Raw genomic sequence first — 21,476 nt, 5'->3', positions numbered from 1 at the left:
ACATCAATAAGAAGACAAAATTATGGGAGAAAATACCACTTTTCTGAATGTTTTATTTCTCAAACCACTATCAAATCTATTATCTTACTATTCTTTCTGCCAAACTTTTTGTTTTGTAGAAGGAACTAAGGCTCAGAAAGATGAAATCCCAGTTTGTTCAGTCATTCATTCTTTCACTTTGTGCTCACATATCTGTTGAGCAGCTTCTCTTAATTAGGTGTTCTGGACGTTCAATGATGATTAAAACAAGGTCTCTGCCTGGTGGCAGACATGGGTTGATGAAGAAGCAATTATTAAACCTGAATGCACTTCTTGTTTCCCTATCCTGTTGTGTGTAAGTAAACACATAATCATCATTTTTGAGATAATATCATTGAAGTCTGATGACAATTGAGTGATCTTTCATAATGGAAAATGTATATTGGGGATTTAGAAAAGAAAGTTAAGAATTCATCAAAGAGATATGACACATTTCTGGAGAAACAGCATCTGAAGCAGAAACTAGCCCAAGTTCCACCTCTTTTTGAAAAAATTGCTGCGAGCTGTCAGAAAATAAGCATTGCTGAGAAATTAAAATTTGGGAATATTGATTAGTTTGGATGCTATTAATTACAAAGAAATGGGCAGTGGTTTGCCCTTGAAATCCATGTAGAAAATAATTTGGTAAGCAACTTCATAACACAAATAACATTTAAACAAATAATTTTTTCTGCTTTGGAAAGTCAATTGTTTTCCAGTATTTTATTTGACAAAACCCAAATAGTGGGATTTGGCCTTAATATAATAAGACCCAAAATTCAGAAGCCAGAAAGGAAAATATATGTAACTGTTGCATATTCCTTTAAAATTTTTGCATAGAGCAAAAAAGTCAAAATAACAATTGAGAAACAATATTTGTAAATTGCACAATAGAAAATTATCCAATGTCTTTAATATAATAGAGTTTTGGCAAAAAAGGAAAGATGAAAGATGAATAATCTAAAACATTGATGTAGTAGTTCAATCAAAGAAAAATTAAACATTAATGACTTTTAAACATATGAAATGATACTCAACCCCACAGTTTAAAGATGCAAATCCAGACAGTGAAAAACAATTTTCCATCCGTAGTATTAATGGTAGTGTTGAAGACTTTTGGTGGGACTAGTGGGATAATCACCATGAAGGACAATGTATCTATATCTATAGAACTTTAAATCTGTATCTATAAAAATGTATTAAGAAACACTTGTCTCAGGAATGCCACATTTAGGAATGTGTCTTTCAGATAGAGTCATAAAAATGTACAAAGAGGTCTACTCAAGTATGTTCACTCAGAAATGTTGTTATAGCAAAATCCCTAGATATATTAAAACTATTCATTGACAAGGGATTGGTTAAATATATTATGGAATACTCTTACAATGGAATATTATGCGGCTAGTAAAACAGGTAGATATTTGTGTCCTGGCATTGCTGTGGAAAGTTATATAGTTAGAAGATGACATAATCATAGTGAGACATAGATTATTACAGAATATAATTTTATTTAAGCAAAAAGGTGATTATATGTAATATTACGTATGTATGCCTGCAGCTCATTGGGAAATATTGAAGAGTTTAATCAGGGAAATGATGTTAATGGAATGCAACTTAGATCAGTTGAATTATTTTAATCGGATTTCCCTTTGACAATCCTTTTTTGCAATTAATCATACAATTGTGTATTCATGGTAATTTATTTGAACAAAAACATTTTATTATCCCAGTTCTTATTCCAACAATTTCTTAATAGCTCAGCTAACTATAAGATCAGAATTGTGACTTGCTTATAAGCAGCATTTTCTCTGTTTATTAGATAAATTCATGGACAGTTTGGAGTTGAGCTATATGTGTATCTGTTTCATGAAATGTTAATATTAATTCACTTAGTTTGAAAAATACAAAAAATGAATGTATTGACTCTGCATTTTAATTATTCATAATTTTGATAAAACATAGGACTTATATTCTAGTTTTTAAAAGATTTTTGATAATTTCCTCTGGAGAATAATGAATAACACTGATGTTGAAAAGCAGGGATTCAAAATCAACTAGTTTGATGAGGATCTAAATTGCTAAGGTCCAAAATCCCCAAAATTACAATCCTGAAAGATTAAAATTCTGAATGTTGAAATCCTGAAAGCTGAATTCTGGAAGAGGGGTTGGCATTTCACTTGGATGCAGGATGGTCTCATCACATTGGCCTGCATCATGTTACGTGGAACCATCACCTTGTTACTGCTTTTATTTGGAAATAACATATAGTTTGAGGAGATGTATATGAACACTAGGCTGACAAGTGGTGGACTTGTGAACTTAATTTTAGGTGTCAACTTGGCAGAATTAAGGAATACCTAGAAACCTGATAAAATATTAATTCGGATGTGTCTGTGAGGGTGTTTCCAGAGGCAATTCGTGTTTGAGTGTGAATGGACTAGATGGGGAATTTTGCCCTCAGTGTTGGAGTGCATCATCCAATTGGCCAGAGCCCAGTGAGAACAATTTCAGAAGGTGACTTGATCTCTCTTGAAAACTGTGATAGACTTTTCTTCTGCGGTCTTGGACATCAGAATTCCAGGCAGACTGGGCTTTGAACTCCAGGACTTACACCAGGAGCCCTAGGGTGCTGAAGCTTTCGGCCTCATTCTAAGAGTTACACCATCCACTTCCCTAGTTCTGAGGCCTTTGGACTTAGCCTGAGCCATGCATCCTGGGGTCTCAGGCTTGCGGATGGGACTTCTCAGCCACCATAAACCATAAACATGTGAGCCAATTTTCCTAATAAATCCATATATATATATATATATATATATATATATATATATATATATATATACACACACACACGTACACATATATCCTATTGGTTCTGTCTCTCTGGAGATTCCTAACTAATACGGATTTGGTATTAGAGAAGCTGAATATCATGCCTCAAATATGTATTATCTCACTTAACATTAACAACTATATAAAATTTATGGAACAATTTCTATCATTCCCTTAACGTGATAAAGAAAACTGAGGTTGCACAAGTGGTTAAAGCAACTTATTCTTGATCACAATCACAAAGCTAATGAGTAAGTAATCTACAACTAAAACCAACATCCTTACCTTGCAGTTATACACACTTGCTCTGTTTCCCTTGCCCTTTGAAGAATTATACTCTATCCAGTAATGTGTGGAATTGTTAGGCAGCAGGACAGTGATGAACTACACTCAGAGGTTGCTAGTTTAAGACATTTGGTTTCCGGTAAACTGGAATTCTTACTCAGGTAGAACACAATAAATTTATGTAATGTTAACAAACTTAGTTGCTATTACAGTCTCTGAATTTTTAGAGTTATAATATTTGCCTGATTATACTCATAATGTATGTAAAAGTGGAAAACATTTTTCTTAGAAGCAATTGCAAGCAGTGGAAGGCTGTCATTTCTTTCTCTCAGCATGATGCACAGGCCATGTAGAATCGTTCCTCTTCCTCTGAAGAAAGCAGTTTCCTCCTGCAAACTGCATGCCAATTCTACTCTTTAAATTTCTGTAAAAGTTTTTAGATGTGTTGCAGCATCATAGGGTGGTGTTAAGGCAATAAAAGTTGATGAAATAACATAATCTCATGAGACTACACAATGAAGATGACCTTCAAGAACTCAGCATCTTAAGATGGCAAGTGTATAGCAATAGCCCATTTGGTATTTTACTGCCTAGTTTATGACTAAGGCCTGGAAGTACTATGGAAACTTATGAGACAATGTTTCTGCCCTCAGTTTCTTCACTACTTGCTTTCCCATACATGGCAGGGAAGACAGAACCACAGTTTAACATCTTCCTTGAAAAGGTGTGGGTGCTAATCTTTGCTCTTAATTATTAGCTGGGAGACTCTGAGCATGTCATTTAAATTTCGTGAACCTCAATTTTCTTTTTTCTCAAACAGGAATAATAATAACCCTCTTTTTCTTTCAGAGTTGTAGTAAGGATGAAAGTGAGATAATGTCTCTGAACTATGATCTATTAGTATTAAGTATTAAACAAATGCTGTTAATGTTAAAATTTGACAAGTGAGTATAGAATTATCACCTTTCTTAAGAGTGAACAGAAAATTATGTGTATGTGTATGTGTGTGTATCAGCTATCTTAAGAGTGGGAAGGTATGGGGCGCAGGGTTAGAGGTAACACTAAATTGTCATTATCAATGATATTAAATTATTGATAATATTAAATTATCAATACTACTACTGGTAATGATAATTAACATGTCTTGAGCATAATTACTCTCCAAAACAACTCCGGAAGTGTTAGGATGTTTATTATACTCCTTTTATAAATGTTGAACTAAATATCAAATAATTAAGCTGCTTGAGATTCAAACCGAGGGCACCCAACTCCAGACTCTACTATGAATACTCAGTTTTTGGCAGAGGAACAGTGTCATGTAGCTGCTACTGCTCACTCACACATTTCTCCTTCTGACCTGATATGACTAAGTCCAACACCCCAACATCGAGTTGGGACCTTGGTTTAGACCACAGAGTGAAAATCATTGTGTCCAGGACAATACTGGGGCTTTGGGCAGGAGACATTCACAATAAGCTAGGGAGTCAGTAAGTAGGGTTCTGCACATGAAAATATGTGACATTTAAGATTCAAAAAATTGTCTTAAAATTAATCTTCATAAAACATATCACCATGTGAATTAATGAATAGATTCCCATGTAAGTATTCACATCAATGGACAAAAAAAGTTCTAAATATTGACAATGACAGATTTTTCTGAATTGTTACAGAGAAAATTAATATAATTAAAAAATAAACTGATATACATTTAGATAAAAGTGGAGAATTATATAAAAAACAAATGGAATTTTCTTCACACACTGCTGAGGTCAGGCAGGATGCCTGATTTATGATGAATACTTTTGTAGGTGAATTTCTAATGTAATAAGCTAATAATGAATTATCAATACATAAGTAATCTAAGTTTTGGGATTTTTGCGTGTTATTTTATTTAATTCTCACAATAGCCCTGAAAAGAATGACTATTATCTTTTCCAATTGTACAGATGATAATGATAACAGACCCAGCAAGTGCTGTGATTCAAATTTAGGTCTATCTGACTCCTGGACCATGTCATTTCCACTATATTACACAATGGCATAAAACCTGCCCCATTAAAAATGTTTTCTAGAAGAAATAGAAAAGTCAAGAAAAAACGAATCCATGGTTGATAACAGCTGAAATCCAGTGACAGAGAAGACATGTAATTGTATAAAAAAATTTGAGAACAAGAAGGAAGTTTGGAAATGAAGAGGAATTCACCTAATGTTTAATTTATACTTGTTTCTATTTCTTTAATTTTTGTTTTAAAAATGTAATCTTAGTATACATGCTTCCTGTAGATTTTTTAATTCTGCTGCTATTTGAACACATTATCAAAAAATGGCAGAGTTCTTTGGGCGTTTCTTGCCCATCTTTCAACCATTAAGATCTCAAAAGTAGCATATTCACTTAGCAAGTAACAGTGATAAGATAATGAGCCTTATCAATGTTGGCTCAAATGACCAAAACTGATAGAATAGTGATAAGGCCCATGTTAGCCTTCAAATTTTGTATATGAGGGCTAAACACCATAGAATGTCTTTAGAGAATTACAAGTTTACTTCAACAATATTATGTTTAGATACATAGCTTTCAGTACGAATTATTACTAAAGAAAACGTAAAAAATATAATGATCATGCAAATATGGCAGCAATTCTGGGAAATATCAGAGTATCATTGGAAGCAAGGGTTCACCTACTGAGGAGCCAGCGGTTGGTAGTAAAGGATACTTAAGTATTATCTTTTCCCCACCTTAAGAATGAGATGTGGTTATCATTGATGAGAAAGCAAATGAAGCTTATTCATTTTTAATTTCATATATTTGCAAATAAATATGTTGTATAATAATCCAATGAATGACATTCCAGCTATATTTTTTTTCTGACATAGGAGAGATGACCATTCAGGTATATAATCCATATGCTATTGTAGGTCTTTTAATGTTCAGTTAATCCCACTAATTTATAAACTGCATTGGTGAATGTGTTAAATAGGCTTTGAGATTATGTTATCAATAATTAATCACTCCTTCCATTAATGATGTCAGAGAGAAAGACAAGAAAAAGAAAAAGAGAGAATTGTGGACTTATTTAAGGATGTCTTGGGGAGCAAAGTCCCCTTTCTCTAAAGAAAGGTTCAATTGTACACAGTTTTGATATTGATGCAGGTGGTGATAACATAGTTTGATTACAGTATAATGACGCTTACCAGTCTTGAATGTCCTTAAATTTTGCTTACAGATGGAAGTGAGTCCTGGCCTGGGGCTCAGGAGACAGTCCAGCCCTGCTAGCTAGCAATATTGACATTCCACAGTCTGAGTGCTTTGACAACATCACACAAAATGAAGTAAATTTCCACTTTTTGTTTTTTCTTTTAATCTGGTTTTCCTTTGAGCCATGCAACACATTATGAGTCATTGCACATATTTAGAGCTTTTTTATGAGCTCCTGAATCTCACTACAACAGCAGTTGTGGTGGGGGTGGTGGCTGCAAGGAGTAGTGGGGGCCCTGCTAAGAAATCATGGCTCTCTAGCTTTCTTTATTTCAAAATATCCTACTGAATTACTCTTCTGAGGAGATCCACACATGCCCTCAAGGGCTGTGGGGGATAGAAGTGAAGTAGGAATGGGTGACCAACAAAACAGAACACATTCTTGTCAACAAGGAATTTGCAGTCTAGGGGAGATACAAATTGCTGGTGAAATTTCCAATTTTCTAAAACAACAATGGCCCAATATCATGCTAAGCAACAAGGCTGAGAAACCATGGAGCAAGGCTGGTCAGATATGGTGAAATAAATACAGAAAGCTCCCTGGAAACCTTTCCTACATCTGTATCTCTCCTTCCCTTTCTCTTTTTCTCCTTTCGCATACCACTGGCTTGTATCTGACATTTTTGGTTTTTCTTTGATTTTTTACTATTCTCAAGATTCTGCATTATATCTTCTTCTAAAGAAAGTACAAAATACTGCTGGTGGGTTTCTGCTTCAGTACATTGAGCCTGACAACCTGTAGGTTCAAAAACACACAGAATAAGACAGCCATGTCCTCACCTACACTGAGTTTTTATATTTCATCTGAAAAGATGTGTTGAAAGTATTCTAGAGGGATGTATAAGTTGTCCTTCTTTAGGAAATTACAGCATAGGACGGCAGATTTTACCAGATATGCATTATGTACAACATTTGGGGGGGAAAAAAAAGGCCACACCAAACACATACTGCATTTTATCAAGCTGTACCCTTAAGGTTTGTGTGCAGTGCTAGATGTGAGTTGCACTTTTGTGAAAAAGAAAAAAAAATGTAAAAGAAAATTATAGAACAGAATGAAAGTAGCTGATAAAGCAAACTGATCCTCACATCAGTACAAATAGAAGAGAATTCATGACTTTTTCCAATGTAAAAAAGATCAGGATTATGCAAGGACTTATTACAGTGTAAACATGCTTGCCATTTTGGCTGCCTGTCAAACGTAATACTATTCTTAGTGATGCTGGGACAAACTTCCACTCCATGTCAGCCAAGCTATCTTTTCTCCTCTTCAAAACACATCCTAAACACCACTTACCCGGAAACAGTGTCATAAGGGGGAAACGGGTGTAAAAGCGACTTAACTGGGACCTTTGTCCTTGTCACTACATCCATGGCACCTTTTCATTAATTCGTTCACACAATATACAACTCCTGCCAAAAAGGAAGAGGCCTGGACAATTCTGAATAGAATGAAACCTGAAAATACCCAACCCTTAGACTTTTAAAAATGAAATTCCATCTGAGAGAGGACTTCTGCATCCACCTTTTTCTGTACCAAGGATTTGACAGAACTCAAATATTGATGATGAATGTAATCTAGTAAATGGTGCTGACTAAACAATGTGCTCTAAAGCAAACAGCAGCAAAAGTGGAGAAAGCCCTCTGTCTAAAGGTTGTTTTGTTCCCGCAAGGAAGAAGAGTGAAAGGAAAATGGAAGCAATTCTTGGAGAGCTACAGACTGTCTATGATTAGGCAGCTGTATTTGAATCAATCTGTCTCTCTTACCGTCTTGAGAAACTGGAAATTTGTATAGTCGGCTTTTAGAATTTTGTTTTGTTTTTTCCTAAAGTCGGCAGGCTGCTGGTTTAATAACTCTAAATTAGTTAATTCATTGCTTTGAATTAAAAATGTGAATCAAATTTGCAGAGAATTGAGGCTTTTTAGGACTATGATAGAAAATTCTAGAATAAAAGCAGTTGTTCTAGAGAAGCTGAGCAGCTCCAAACAAAATATCCTTTTAGGGATCCTTTTCAATGGTCTATGTGCCCATTGGAAGCTGAGACAGAGCACATGGCAATGTGGAGCTTTGGATAGTAGGTCAAGGACAACTTTAAAGGGAGGAACAAAAGTCAGTTTGGGAGAAGAGAGAAGATAAAGAGGAAGTTAGTACTTTTCCTCTGAAGAATAGACCAGGATAGTTGGGATAAGAATAAGTGAGATTAGAGGCTGTGAAAATATTAAGAGGTGCACATAGAAATGAAATTTTTTTCAGAGTATATAGAAAACAAATATTCAGATAGCATATCTTATAACAGTTAAGTAGAGACAAGGACACTTAGTTATACTTAGGAACATATATTTATTTTAAGCATGTCTCTACTTAAGGCTGCATTGCTTATGGAGAGAAAGAGAAAGTTGCTCTTTTCATTAAAATGCCTATTTATATGAAAAGTAAAGCAAATGGATTGTGTTTTATAGACATGCTATTATTGGTCATCGCCTCTTAAAACACATGCACTGATAAGTATGAGCTTAATGGACACCATCACTCTTCTAGTAGCCATCCTAGAATGTAGGTATAGGGTACAGAGAAACCTGTTCACCCCCATATAGCTAAATCTTGGTTCTTCTAGCTTTTCAATGACAGAAATGACACAGGCCTCATATAATTAAGATTCATACCAGATTCAACGAAGCTGTAAAAATAAAATAGTAATGAAGTGTAGAGAGTAATGGGAAGCAACTATTTTTATTGTTTCCAGTCGAAAGACAAAATGATTGTTTCCCCAGAGTTTGATTGCAGACTATTTCTAGAACTGAGCCAAATGACCGCAGTGTTATCCCATGAAAACTTGAAAAAATGAGAGCAGGGAGAAGATTAAAGTCTTTACTAAATGATCTAATGGCAATTGAGATGAAGAAACATAAAAAGCTGCATCAACTCAGCAAAGATTTTTGTATCTAAAGCACTAATTTAGAATTAAAATAAAGCCAGTTGGTCAGAGAGAATGAAGAGGTTTATGTGGTAAATCAGGGCAGTCAACTCTCCAGACTGCTTGAAATGAAACGACTTTTTGGTTTATGACCTCAGGGGAATCACAGCATAATTGAATATATGTAAGATAAGTCATCACATGCTGTGCCCACCCTCTCTTCCGAAGACCTCAGCCCCTTCCCTCTTCTAACACCCTTAGTGTGAGACTATATCAATATTTAAATACCCTGACTCCTGTTTACCTCCAGACTCTCCAAATACCTGTCTCCCATTTAGACTGAGATATAATTACCAAACCATAATCTTTACCTCTGTCAGGGAGTATGTTCCATGTGGACTATGCCCAGTGTGAAAGCTAGGATAAAAAAGTGGCATTTCCCTTCTTGAAATAAACCATCTTGACTTGGAAATGTCCTCGGTACATTTTTTCTGCCCCCATCTCTACTGTGTCATCTGATAAAAAGTAGCTAAATTGTGAATAGTTCACATACAGAAGTATTTAAATACAATTTCCGTTCCTATATAATGCCTGAGAATGGAAGATCTTCCAGTAGACAGCAAATGGATTGGGACTTGTTCATAAATCTTCTAGGCAGTGTGGTTTTTCCTTGAAGCACAGTTGTATTAGTCCATTCTCAGAGTGCTATGAAGAAATACCCAAGACCGTGTAACTTATAAAGGAATGAGGTTTAATTGACCCACAGTTTCACAGGACTGGAAGGACCTTAGGAAACTTACAAGCATGGCAGAAGGGGAAGCAAAGGCGGCAGGGGAGAGAAGTGCCAAGCAAAAGGGGAAAAGCCCCTTATCAAATCATCAGATCTCATGAGAACTCACTGGCTATCGCAAGAACAGCACTAGGGTAACCACCCCATGATTGTTACCTCCCACTGGGTTCCTCCCACAACATGTGGGGATTATGGGAACTACAATTCAAAATGAGATTTGGGTGGGAACACAGCCAAACCATATCAACAATTATACTACTATCTGCAAAGTTGGTTTAGCATGCATTGTCTGCTGGGTTAGGAGTATACACACCTGGACTTCTAAGATAACATGTTAGAGTAGGATTCTGTGAGTAGTTACTAACCCCAGAATACCCCAAGATGGAAGGAAATAGGAAGCTGAGAGGTTTGGACCTGGGCCTGTATTTATTCACCTAACTAGTGTGTGTGTGTGTGTGTGTGTGTGTGTGTATGCATGCATACATATGCATACATCAAGTATGTTAGTTGAGGAGGAAAGGGTAATAACATATAAGAAGAAAAGAAAGAAAGAATGTCTCTGTTCTTCTAAAGGTTAAGGAAAATTTCTCATAAAGGATCAGTGGAATGTGACAACATGCTGTACAAGGAGAACTTGCAATTCACAAAACAAGACTCCTGTAAGCAATTATGGAAGCTTGAAGAATGGCATTTGATTCTCAGATTCCTCCTTTTGAGGGAGACAGCAGCAAGCCCTACCAGGCTGCATATCTTTCTAAGAGATTTGCTGGCAGAAATGCTGGCTTCATGCTGTATGGGGGATGCAACTGTTCCTTCCATAACTTCGTACCCAGTTAACTGTGATGCATCTGTGAACGCAGTAGACAAGACTTTGGAGTTAAACCTGAAACGGAAGCCTATCTCTGTTATTTTCTCATTGTGTGAGCTTAAATTTGTTGACCCCCTTTCCACATCTAGAAGATCTAGAAGATGTGGAAAATAAAATCTACCATTCACAATATTTTTAAAAAGGCACATAATATAACAGCCTCTTAGCATAATACACCATGATAATAGTGACTGTTAAGCAGTCACTATTACTGAGTTCATTATAATTTAACAGTTGATTCTGATCAACAAGTAGAGCATTTAAAAAGGGACAAAAACAGAAACAAAGCATGCACTCTCTATTTCTCTCAAGAAAATAAGTAACCTGAAATAATTTTTATATTATAGGAGTCTATTCTATGCCACTTTTATTATTTACTTTTACTTATTTTAAGGATTCCAGAAATCTCACTATCGTTCTATGGTATCCTGATTCTTATGCTGAAATGATATCTTCAATCTAAACTTCAAGAAATGTCAATTTAAAACTTAGTGACTAATCCTCTTCCTAACCCAATGGTCGAAGTGTCACAGACAAGTGAACCTCTATTTAAAATTCTTGCTGTAGATCTATGTAGATCTTGCTGTAAATCTAAACTTACTTTTGCTGAAAGCAGTTTATTTTGGAGAAAAAGATGATCTTTCTGAGGGACTAAAGAAAAATTTCTGGTCCTCCACAAATTTAGAACAAATCATGAAACTAAGAGAGAGATGTATTGTTGAAAAATATAAAAATAACAAAATTTCATATGTCAAATTTGAGTGCTTAGAGCATGATCTATGAATATGCATAAAGTTAATTTGTAACTTGCATTTACCATATCACTCTAAATGCTATTTTCAAATAAACAACTTTTTAAAAAAATTCACTTAAACTCTTTTGCTAATTGAAATAAAACAACTTGTGATAAAAAACAAACAAACAAAACAAAACAAACAAAACAAAACAAAAAAACAGAAAGCATTCTTTCTTCTAAATGCCAGTCTTCTTGACCGGCTTTTCTCATATTTTTTCTTTCTTACTCTTAATTATTTATCTTGACAACTTCATTCCTTTTAGCAAGATTCTTCTCTTCTACATATGTATTCATTCTTTCCTTCAACCATTCTATGTTCAGCGAGTGTAGGATGTAGGAGATGGCTTAGGTTGTCTGAAGAATCCCACAGAAGGACAGTTTCCCAGTCTCTCATGTCATGTTACTCTTCTGCTGAGACTGGCTAGGATAAAAGACTTAACTTTGTTTATGATACGGTGACTACTATAAAACATTTATCTGGAAATATTATTCCACAGATGAGACACAGCCTTGTCATCCTAGAATTCAGGGGTCGTAAGCAGGTTAGAGCAGGCCTCCCATAGCAAGACAAGGGATACAGACCTATTGTATTGCTAGTCCTTTGGTGATGAGATAGCCCGCCAAAACCTGCTGAGAAGGCCCTCTCCAGTGTGCCACGGCCAAATCTCATCCTAGCCCTAAATGAAAGGTCTGTGCATCCCCCAACCAGACTTCTCTCTGGTTCATATTTGGCTGTTGGGAAGGAAATACTTAGCTCAAATGTTCCAAGGACAGAATCATTCTCATTCATAGGCCACCTCTTAGTCCCTGTTCTTCATGAAAAAGCATCCTCAGCTCTGTGTCTGCATTTAGGAATGTAACTTATGAACGGCTTGCCTCTGGCTCTTCCTTGTTTGGTTGCTTTCAAAGCCCACTGTAAAGCTCAAAGGTGACAGCTTGACCCGTTTTGCTCAATATATATTTTTTCTTTTTTGTATTGTTATTAAAATAACAAATGACTGTGCATAAAGCCGGCCTCTTTAAACAAGTGCTAAACTAGTAAATCACAGCGGGAACAACGCTGTCTGAGGGGGGAGGAGGAAGTAGCTAGACTACAGAAAGACCACAAACAAGCACTGAAGGGGGCAGGGATGAAGATGTGGGGTGGGGAGTTTTCATTATGTTTGCCACAATGCCCAGTACATCCTCAGATTTCCAAGCTGTGCTTTAAAATGTAGATTGGAAGCCTCTTGAATAAAGTTTAATTTCTGTTTATATGTGATCTCAAGTTTTATAACCAAGTTTTTAACACTCACCCTATAGCTGGCTTCTTTATTCTACGTATGAACCACACATTCCTTCTCAAACAAAACGAACCCTTAAATGGTTAAAGGCGCAATGGAGTTATAAAACTCAAACAACATTTTCATATGCTGGGGTTAAGCGAATTGGAAAATTATGAATCACTCAATAAAGTACACAAGGATATAAAAGCCAAAGGATAAAAAATCGTGACAGGTGGTTTTGGTTACATGCATTGTAGTGCTTGTGTTGGGATGGATTAAAAAAAAAAAGGTGAACAGACAGACCCCTATTTTATAATGTGATGGTAAAGCAAAATAGAAAAAAGAAGTGATTTAAAGGAAAGGTAGGTTAAGGAAAGCCTTTAAAAATATTTGGTTTACTTGCTTTTTTTCCCTTCCTTCCTTCCTTCCTTCCTTCCTTCCTTCCTTCCTTCCTTCCTTCCTTCCTTCCTTCCTTCTTTCTTCTTTCTTTTCTTTCTTTCTTTTTTTTTAATAATAATATGTTATGAGACTAGGTGCAGTGGCTCACACCTGTAATCCCAGCACTTTGGGAGGCTGAGGTGGGCAGATCACCTGAGGTCAGGAGTATGAGACCAGCCTGGCCAACATGGCAAAACCTCATCTCTACTAAAAAAACAAAAAATAGCTGGGCATAGTGGCGGGCACCTATAATCCCGGCTACTCTGGTGGGTGAGGCAGGAGAATCACTTGAACCTGGGAGGTGGAGGTTGCAGTGAGCCGAGATTGCGCCACTGCACTCCAGCCTGGGTGACAGAGCGAGACTCTGTCCGAAAAAAAAAAAAAAAAAGAAAGAAAAAGAATTATGAAAGACAAGCTGAACAAAAGAAAATACTGATGAGTGAGGGTCTAAAGGTTTAAAAGCAATAGTTGACTCTGGCTAGGTTGGGAGTAGTAGAAAAATAATTACCTTTACAGTTTGTAAAATTGTCATCTGTGCAATAGGTCTGTTTGAGATGTTGTTTTAGTACTTTCTGTTATTTAGAAAACATATTCATGGATTTCTTAAGCTCAGGTGAATTGTATAGCTTTGCTCTACTTATTCCATATAATAACAATTTTCATGAAGTCACATCCTCTTACATTCATCGCCATTTATTACTGGACTCTATAAGTTTGTAATACATAAATTTGCTAACAGTTGTTTCCCGTTCACCAACATTTCCAGAAATTGAACCTTGGTTGCAGACTGTGGCAGCATTTATGTAGTATCGGGAAGCAATTGGGAACAGAAGTATCTGTACTATTTACTTATCCTGTATGTAGAACAAACAGCAGCAGATTATGGATATCCAGAGCAAGAATGTGTCATGTGTGACTTCTGTTTAACTATTAGTAGTTTTAAAAATACACTCATAGGTGGGAATTGAACAATGAGAACACATGGACACAGGAAGGGGAACATCATACACCGGGGCCTGTTGTGGGGTGGGGGGAGTGGGGAGGGATAGCATTAGGAGATATACCTAATGTTAAATGATGAGTTAATGGGTGCAGCACACCAACATGGCACGTGTATATATATGTAACAAACCTGCACATTGTGCACATGTACCCTAAAACTTAAAGTATAATTAAAAAAAGAAGTAAAATATATTTTATTTTATTTAAAGTTCCAGGATACATGTGGAGGATGTGCAAGTTTGTTACATAAATAAACGTGTGCCATGGTGGTTTGCTGCACCTGTCAACCCATCACCTAGGTATTAAGCCCCATGTGCATTAGCTGTTTATCCTGATGCTCTCTTTCCCCTCCCCGATGGTACGTTTTTGAAAGATAATGAACAGTAATAAACATCGTTCATGATGACTCAACTGATTTCCATTTTTAGGCTATATAGTGAACAGCAAATAAACAGGGTAGGGAAAGAAGTACATGAATTAGCAATAGTGTTCATAGGCGAATTTCATGACTAAATTAAATAAACCTACTATGTGAAATAAGCCCCAATCCCAAATTATCAATCTATCTAAGTGAGGGTTTTTTCTACAATTTTAAAATTTGATACTGCCTTTATTTTCTTGCAAACTACCTATTTGGCGTGATTAACTAACTGGTAGCTACTTCTATTGTTTGCTCCTCCTGAGTCACTATGTGCACATGTTTTCTTTTTTAATTTAATACTTTGGGGTGTAATCTGAGAGGGGTTCTTATTTAGAATATGTTTCATCTCAAAAATAAAAAATTTTGCAAGATGATGCCTTTTTCAGGAACTCAAGCAAATTGACAGTAGACACATTGTCCACCCAAACCACCTCTCCATTTCTCACGTTGATCTGTTTGTTTTTAAACAGAAATGTTGATCTAAACTCATGGAAAGGGCAGGGGTCTGTGATATTAAAATATGTGCATTGTCATTCCAGAGATGCTATTTCATTTCTCTGAGTTTGATTTTTGTCCCTGTGGCAATGAGGACATTTGACTCTAACATCTCTTTCATCTCTAAAAGAGTCTTAGGATTCTAATTTTACTTGAATTCTCTTAGGATCCATATGATGCTGACTGAGAGGTCAGAGATGATGTCACTCACGTCTCCCTTAGATCTGCATTTTCCTAAATACTGTACCCTGTGTATCTACAAAAAGAAAACAACTCAATCTCTCTTGAATTTATGCTACTTCGGCCTTGCTGGCCTTATGGAAGAGGACTCAGCTTTGTGTCAGCTGTGGTTTTCTTTGTCACTATCTTCAATCCTCCCACCTTCAATATCCTGGTACATCTCAGCTTCCTTCTGTGACCCTTCATCCATGCAGGCTTGAAAATTAGATTCAAATTGCTATCTGTATCTTCATTTCACTCTCAATATTGAAACGTATGAGCATGAACTAATTCTCTCAATCTAGCTCCATATGTACCTACTAACTCATTAAAAGCCAGCTGTAGCATTGGAGCAAGAGATCATATATTAGAGAAAGAAAGCAATTTACTTGGCAAGTTCATTTGTATATTCTCTTCAATGTCATAGCAAAGGTTTGTCCTTGGGATAAGGGTGTTTTCTCACCCAGTCTGTCTCTCCAGCTGTCTGATTCCTCAATTAACTGACACCTCTGTGGCAGTGATTTCATCCTGTGCTTATTTAGTGGACAAACTAAATAGTGATCTGATGACTTACATGCTTATTTCACAGCATTACTGTAATTTCTGCCTATGTAGCCCTGCAAGAAGGGAGGGAAATTAAGGAAAGTCTTCTGGAGAGGGCATGTTTCAGACATGCTACAACTATTTGCCAAGGGTAAGGAAGAGTATTCTGACAATTTCCATTGGAAGCCTGAAATCTAAACAAAATTCCAAAGATCAGACAAGAATAAATTCTTTCTTGTACAGTATTATGTTTTGTGTTGCAGAGCAGAATTCATTGCCAATGACAGATGCATTGAGTCTCAAAGATGCTGTATCTTTCTTTTTAATTTAAAAAACACATGAGATTGATCTTCCATATGTATTTGCTCTGCTTTGAAACCTTCATCTGCGTTTGGACTTTAAAAAGTAAAAATTATTTCTTTTTCTGATTTTCAAATTAGAACATTTAGAGAAGTAAACCAAAGAAAAAATATTCTCGATCATTTATATTTGACTCACAAGGGCCATCCACTTTACCTGATTATTCAAGAGATAAGTTTCTTCTAGCCAACTTCAGGGGATAAAACAGTGAACAGTATCAATATATTTTCCATTGTCAAAGACTGTGTAGCATGGTTGGAAGCAACTGTGAACTTTTACTGCTTTTGAAATCTTGTTTATCTTCCTACACACATACATGAGCATGCAATACACTCATGCACATATACATGTACTATTTTAAAGTTTTAGATTACATCGTATATATCAATGCATTATTTCACCGGGGCCAGGCAAGGGATTGAAGAGCAAAGGAAGGAAGCTGGCATAAGTTAACATATGCACACTGTACAGCTGGTAGTCCTTGGAGGGGGGAGAATCAGAAAAGCTGTCAACTACTCCACTGTTGAGATACAGCTGGGTGAGAATGTGGACACAGAGTTGTCACATATTTAGAATTATAAAGAAACACTGAAAATCTGGATTTTTATACTTAACTCTTCAAATTTTTAAATCTTGGCTCAAAGTCATAAAATACTGAGAAGCCAGCAAAACATGTGTGTGGACAGCTTTGGCCTGTAGGCTCACACTCTATGACCTTTGCTGTTAGTACTGGGTAATAACGTTTTCAAATAAAGATAATCACAGACATTTTCCTATGACATTCGAAAACATCTAATGCATCATTTTTATGGGTACATGATATTTAGTTTTGTGGCATACTGTAATTTCATTAAATAATTCTCTATTGGTGACACTTTATTTCTAATTTTTTACTCTAGCATATAATAGTGTAGCAAACTTCCTTGTACATGATTTTTTAATAGATCTGTGATTGCTTTCTTAGGATAAATTCCTATAAATGAGATCATTGGCCAAAGATATACATTTGCTATTTTGGGTAGCAAAATCCCAATCGTAATTCATGAGAATGATATTTTCCTATAGCTAGTAACAAAAATAAGAATAATTACTAAAAAGCTTTGTGAATCAGATAAATAAAATATTCTGTTTGAAGTTTTAGCTATAATTTTATTGATTTGTGAAGTTTTATACTGTTCATGTGTTTGACAATTGACATTTAAATGTACCCTTTGTCTTTTTTATAGAAGATGTTTTTACATGTGTTATATCTATTGATACTAATTTTTGTGATATCATTTAAAAAGACTTTCTCCATCCCAAGAAGTTAATATTTAATGATAATTTCCTTTAGCTAATTTATATATTTTATACTTTAAACTGTAATTTATATAAACTATATTTAGAATAAGGTATAAAAAGATCTAATATCAATTTTAAAAAATAATTTAAAAATCACTCCAGAAACATTTATCAGGCAGTTTACACTTTCTCCACAAATTTGAAACGTGGTTCTACCATTTATTAAATAATTCCATACACTGAGTTCTGTTTCTGGGCTTTCCATTCTATTCCATTGCTTTATCTGTCTATTCTTACACCCGTAGCAATATTTTTTATTGTAAATTTTATATTATATTAAAAAGCTCTAATTTTAAGTACAACTTATTAGTGTTTTATTTTTAATTATCTTTATTATATTTTCATGCTAATTTATATGACTTTAGAATAATCTGTGAATCCCTTTATCCTTATGAAATTATTATTTTTTTAAATTTTATTTATTTATTTATTTAGAGGCAGGTTCTTGCTCTGTTGCAAAGGCTGGAGTGTGCAGTGGTGCAGTCTTGGCTTATTGCAACCTCTGCCTTCCAGGACCATGCAATCCTCCCACCTCAGCCTCCAGAGTAACTTGGACCACAGGTGTGCACCACCACACCTGGGTAATGTTTTTTAATTTTTGTAGAGACAGGGTCTCCCTATATTGTCCAGGCTGGTCCTGAATTCCTGGCTTAAGTGATTCTCTCACTTTGGCCTCCGAAAGTACTGGAATTATGGGCATGAGCCACCACACCCAGCCCCTTGTGGAATTGTTATTGGTCTGTTATAAATAATTAACATTTTTATAATGTTGAGTATTCATATCAAGAAATATTTTTTACTTACTCAAGTTTTTTCTCTTGTCCCTTTCTGATGTGTTGTAATTTTTCGGTATACAAATATTGAACATAAAATTGTTATAGACCTGTGTTTGTGTATGTATATTTGTGTATATCTTGCTAAGGTCGACCTTCCTTATTTTTAGTTGCACAGTGAATGGAATCTTTTTGCCACTGTATTTCTAATTGTGATGTATGTATATGTAGACAATTCACATAGACTATAGGGAATATGTTAATAAGATAAAATTATTAATTTTGTACTTGACTACTATACAATGTGTATAGGATATATTAATATATAAAAGCTATTATTTTACATTTGGCCACTTTCTCCGTATAAATAATTGATATGTTAATAAGAAATTATGCTTATACAAAATTATGCTTCTGTATTTATTAAAGTTAATTGTATTCCACAGCCTTCTCACCTCTGAATAAGGATCGTTGTAATAACCTGGTGGCTATTGCAACGAAGTTATGGATAAGAACAGAGAGTTTTCCAAAACAATGAATACAGTATATAAATCTGCTTATCCCCTCTTCCCTATTAAACTAAGCTGAGATCATATAGGATCTAGTCCCACTCATAAGTTAGTATTTATCAAATAATTTAAGCTACTTTTAAATTAAAAAATAAATATCTAAAAATTTAATATATTTGATTTTATTGTGTATAACTTGAAAAATAACCTCATGGTTATGACAATTATTTGAAAAAAGACAATAGTGCTAAACGTCTTTCTTTGTTGAAAAAGGGAGAATCGCTTGGACCCACGAGGAGGAGGTTGCGGTGAGCCGAGATCGCGCCATTGCACTTCAGCCTAGGCAACAAAAGCGAAACTCCGTCTCAAAAAAAAAAAAAAAAAAAAAGAAAAGAAAAAAAGAGCAGAAAGCACTATAGAAAATGAATATTATATAACCAAATAAGTACCTCTCTATCAAATAAGAAATTGATGTGGCTTATGTAGTGTGGCCCAGCAAATAAAATGCGAGTTTATTTTTTAAGGCAAAGTCATAATATTAATGATTATTTTACAATGCAGGAGCAACTCAGAAATAACTTTCATATGGAATGACCACTAATGATGACATCTGCAGTAAGCATGGATACAAAATACATTACTGACTCTTCTGAAACACCATTGATGTTTGAGCTCTGACACTTTTGACTATAAAAATGACAGGTTTATTTTTGCTTTAAAATGTCCCTTCATTTTCCCCAAGGTCTGTCAGTTTGTGATGTGGAGGTCAGGAAAGGGGTTGGAGCATGAGAGCAGGTACAATCAGAGAGCTAGAGAGAGCATTTGGAGCGGCAAGGTCTTGATTTCACCTTTCACAGTTAGTATTCTGCATTTATGTGGCATTGCAACCATCACCTGCAAGCAAGCAACCTTTAAACAAAACAGTGGAAACATAGTCACATCGGTTTATTTATTTTCTTATTTATTTATCATTGAATGTACGAGGTAATTGGCTGGATTTTTTTAAGACTTTTAAGTTGATGGCTATGATTTCTATGCATGCTGAATTTGTGAGTGCTTTTTTTCTTTTGAAACAAAAATTATCAGATATGGAAAGCATTTAGGATCTGTATTTTTCCTCATTTTACTTTTTCACTTTGGGGTTGGATTTCTTTGATCATAGAACTTTGGAATGGGTTCTGAGGCTAATGTATGTAAAAGCTTTTCTTTACTAAAGAGATAAGGTCAGAACTATGCACCTAACCCCATTATCATGTTCTTCCTAGCTCGAGCTTATTTTAGTGACAGGCAGAAAGCCACTGGGCTAGAGTTGTTTGCTTTCCCATCTATGGCCATCTCTGGCACTTCTCCGTATGCCTGTCAAGGGGTTGTGGCTTCATTTTCAAGGGAACGTGTGAACATGCACTGCATTATATCTCTCTCCCCTGACCTCAGGGAGCGAATACTGAGAAAAACTAACAATTTTTGTTTATCTAAAAACAATTGGCCCACTGTCAAAGGTGGTACTATTTTTATAGACAAGAAAACTAAGGCACATTAAATGAGTAAGTTATGTGCCAGCTAGTAAGAGATGGTGCTCAGACTTGAAATCAAGGGAGTCTCATAGCTAAGCTTTTGCTCCTGATCATGCAAATATCTCACTTGCTGAAGCAAGAGCATGTTATATCTGTGCTCTCTTCCTCTCTTTCTCTCTCCCTCTCTCTCACTGTATGTGTCTGTGTGAAGATACAGCCATAACTCACTTCTATGAATAAAAATACCTCTCAATGAACCAGGCTTACTATAAGCTCATCAGTATCTATCATGACTGTATGACTGTGATAGTTAATTTTATGTGTCAATTTGATTGTGACATAGTTCCTAGTTATTTAATCAAACACAAATCTAGGTGTTGCTGTGAAGGTATTTTGTGTATATAGTTAACGTGTACAATCAGTTGAATTTAAGTAAATGAGATTTTTCTTAATAATGCAGGGCCTCATCCATCAGTTGAAACCTTGAGAGTAAAAACTAAGGTTTCTTGGAGAATAAATTCTACCTCAAGATTGCAACACCAACTCCTGTGTGAGTTTGTAGCCTGCTGGCCTGCCTTAATGATTTCAGAATTGCCAGTTCTCATAGTTTCATGATTCAATTCCTTAAAAGAAATCTCTTTAGATAGAGAGAAAGACAGAGCGAGAGAGTCAGTCAATCCTTGTTACTGATGGTAGTTACGTTCTATAAAATCAACGTGAACACTGAATTTGCAAATACTAAAATATTGCTTCTAGAGGAAATTCATCGTTAAGGGCAGAAGATTTTGAAAATTTAAAAAACTCAGGAAATTTTGATGTATTAAGTCATGTGCTTATGGTAG

At 35.4% G+C, this 21,476-nt stretch overlaps 1 protein-coding gene across 4 annotated transcripts in view; it reads right to left on the bottom strand.

Annotated features, from left to right (window-relative positions):
* Nucleotides 1-21,476, bottom strand: part of CHRM2 (cholinergic receptor muscarinic 2) — a 154,360-nt gene that overhangs the window by 9,219 nt on the left and 123,665 nt on the right. The gene's annotated exons all lie outside the window — the stretch shown is intronic.

The sequence above is a fragment of the Pan troglodytes genome, chromosome 6 (assembly GCF_028858775.2).
Source record: "Pan troglodytes isolate AG18354 chromosome 6, NHGRI_mPanTro3-v2.0_pri, whole genome shotgun sequence".
In the NCBI taxonomy this organism is placed as follows: domain Eukaryota; kingdom Metazoa; phylum Chordata; class Mammalia; order Primates; family Hominidae; genus Pan; species Pan troglodytes.
The sequence above is the reverse complement of the archived record's forward strand: the minus strand, read 5'-3'. Positions and strand labels throughout refer to the sequence as shown.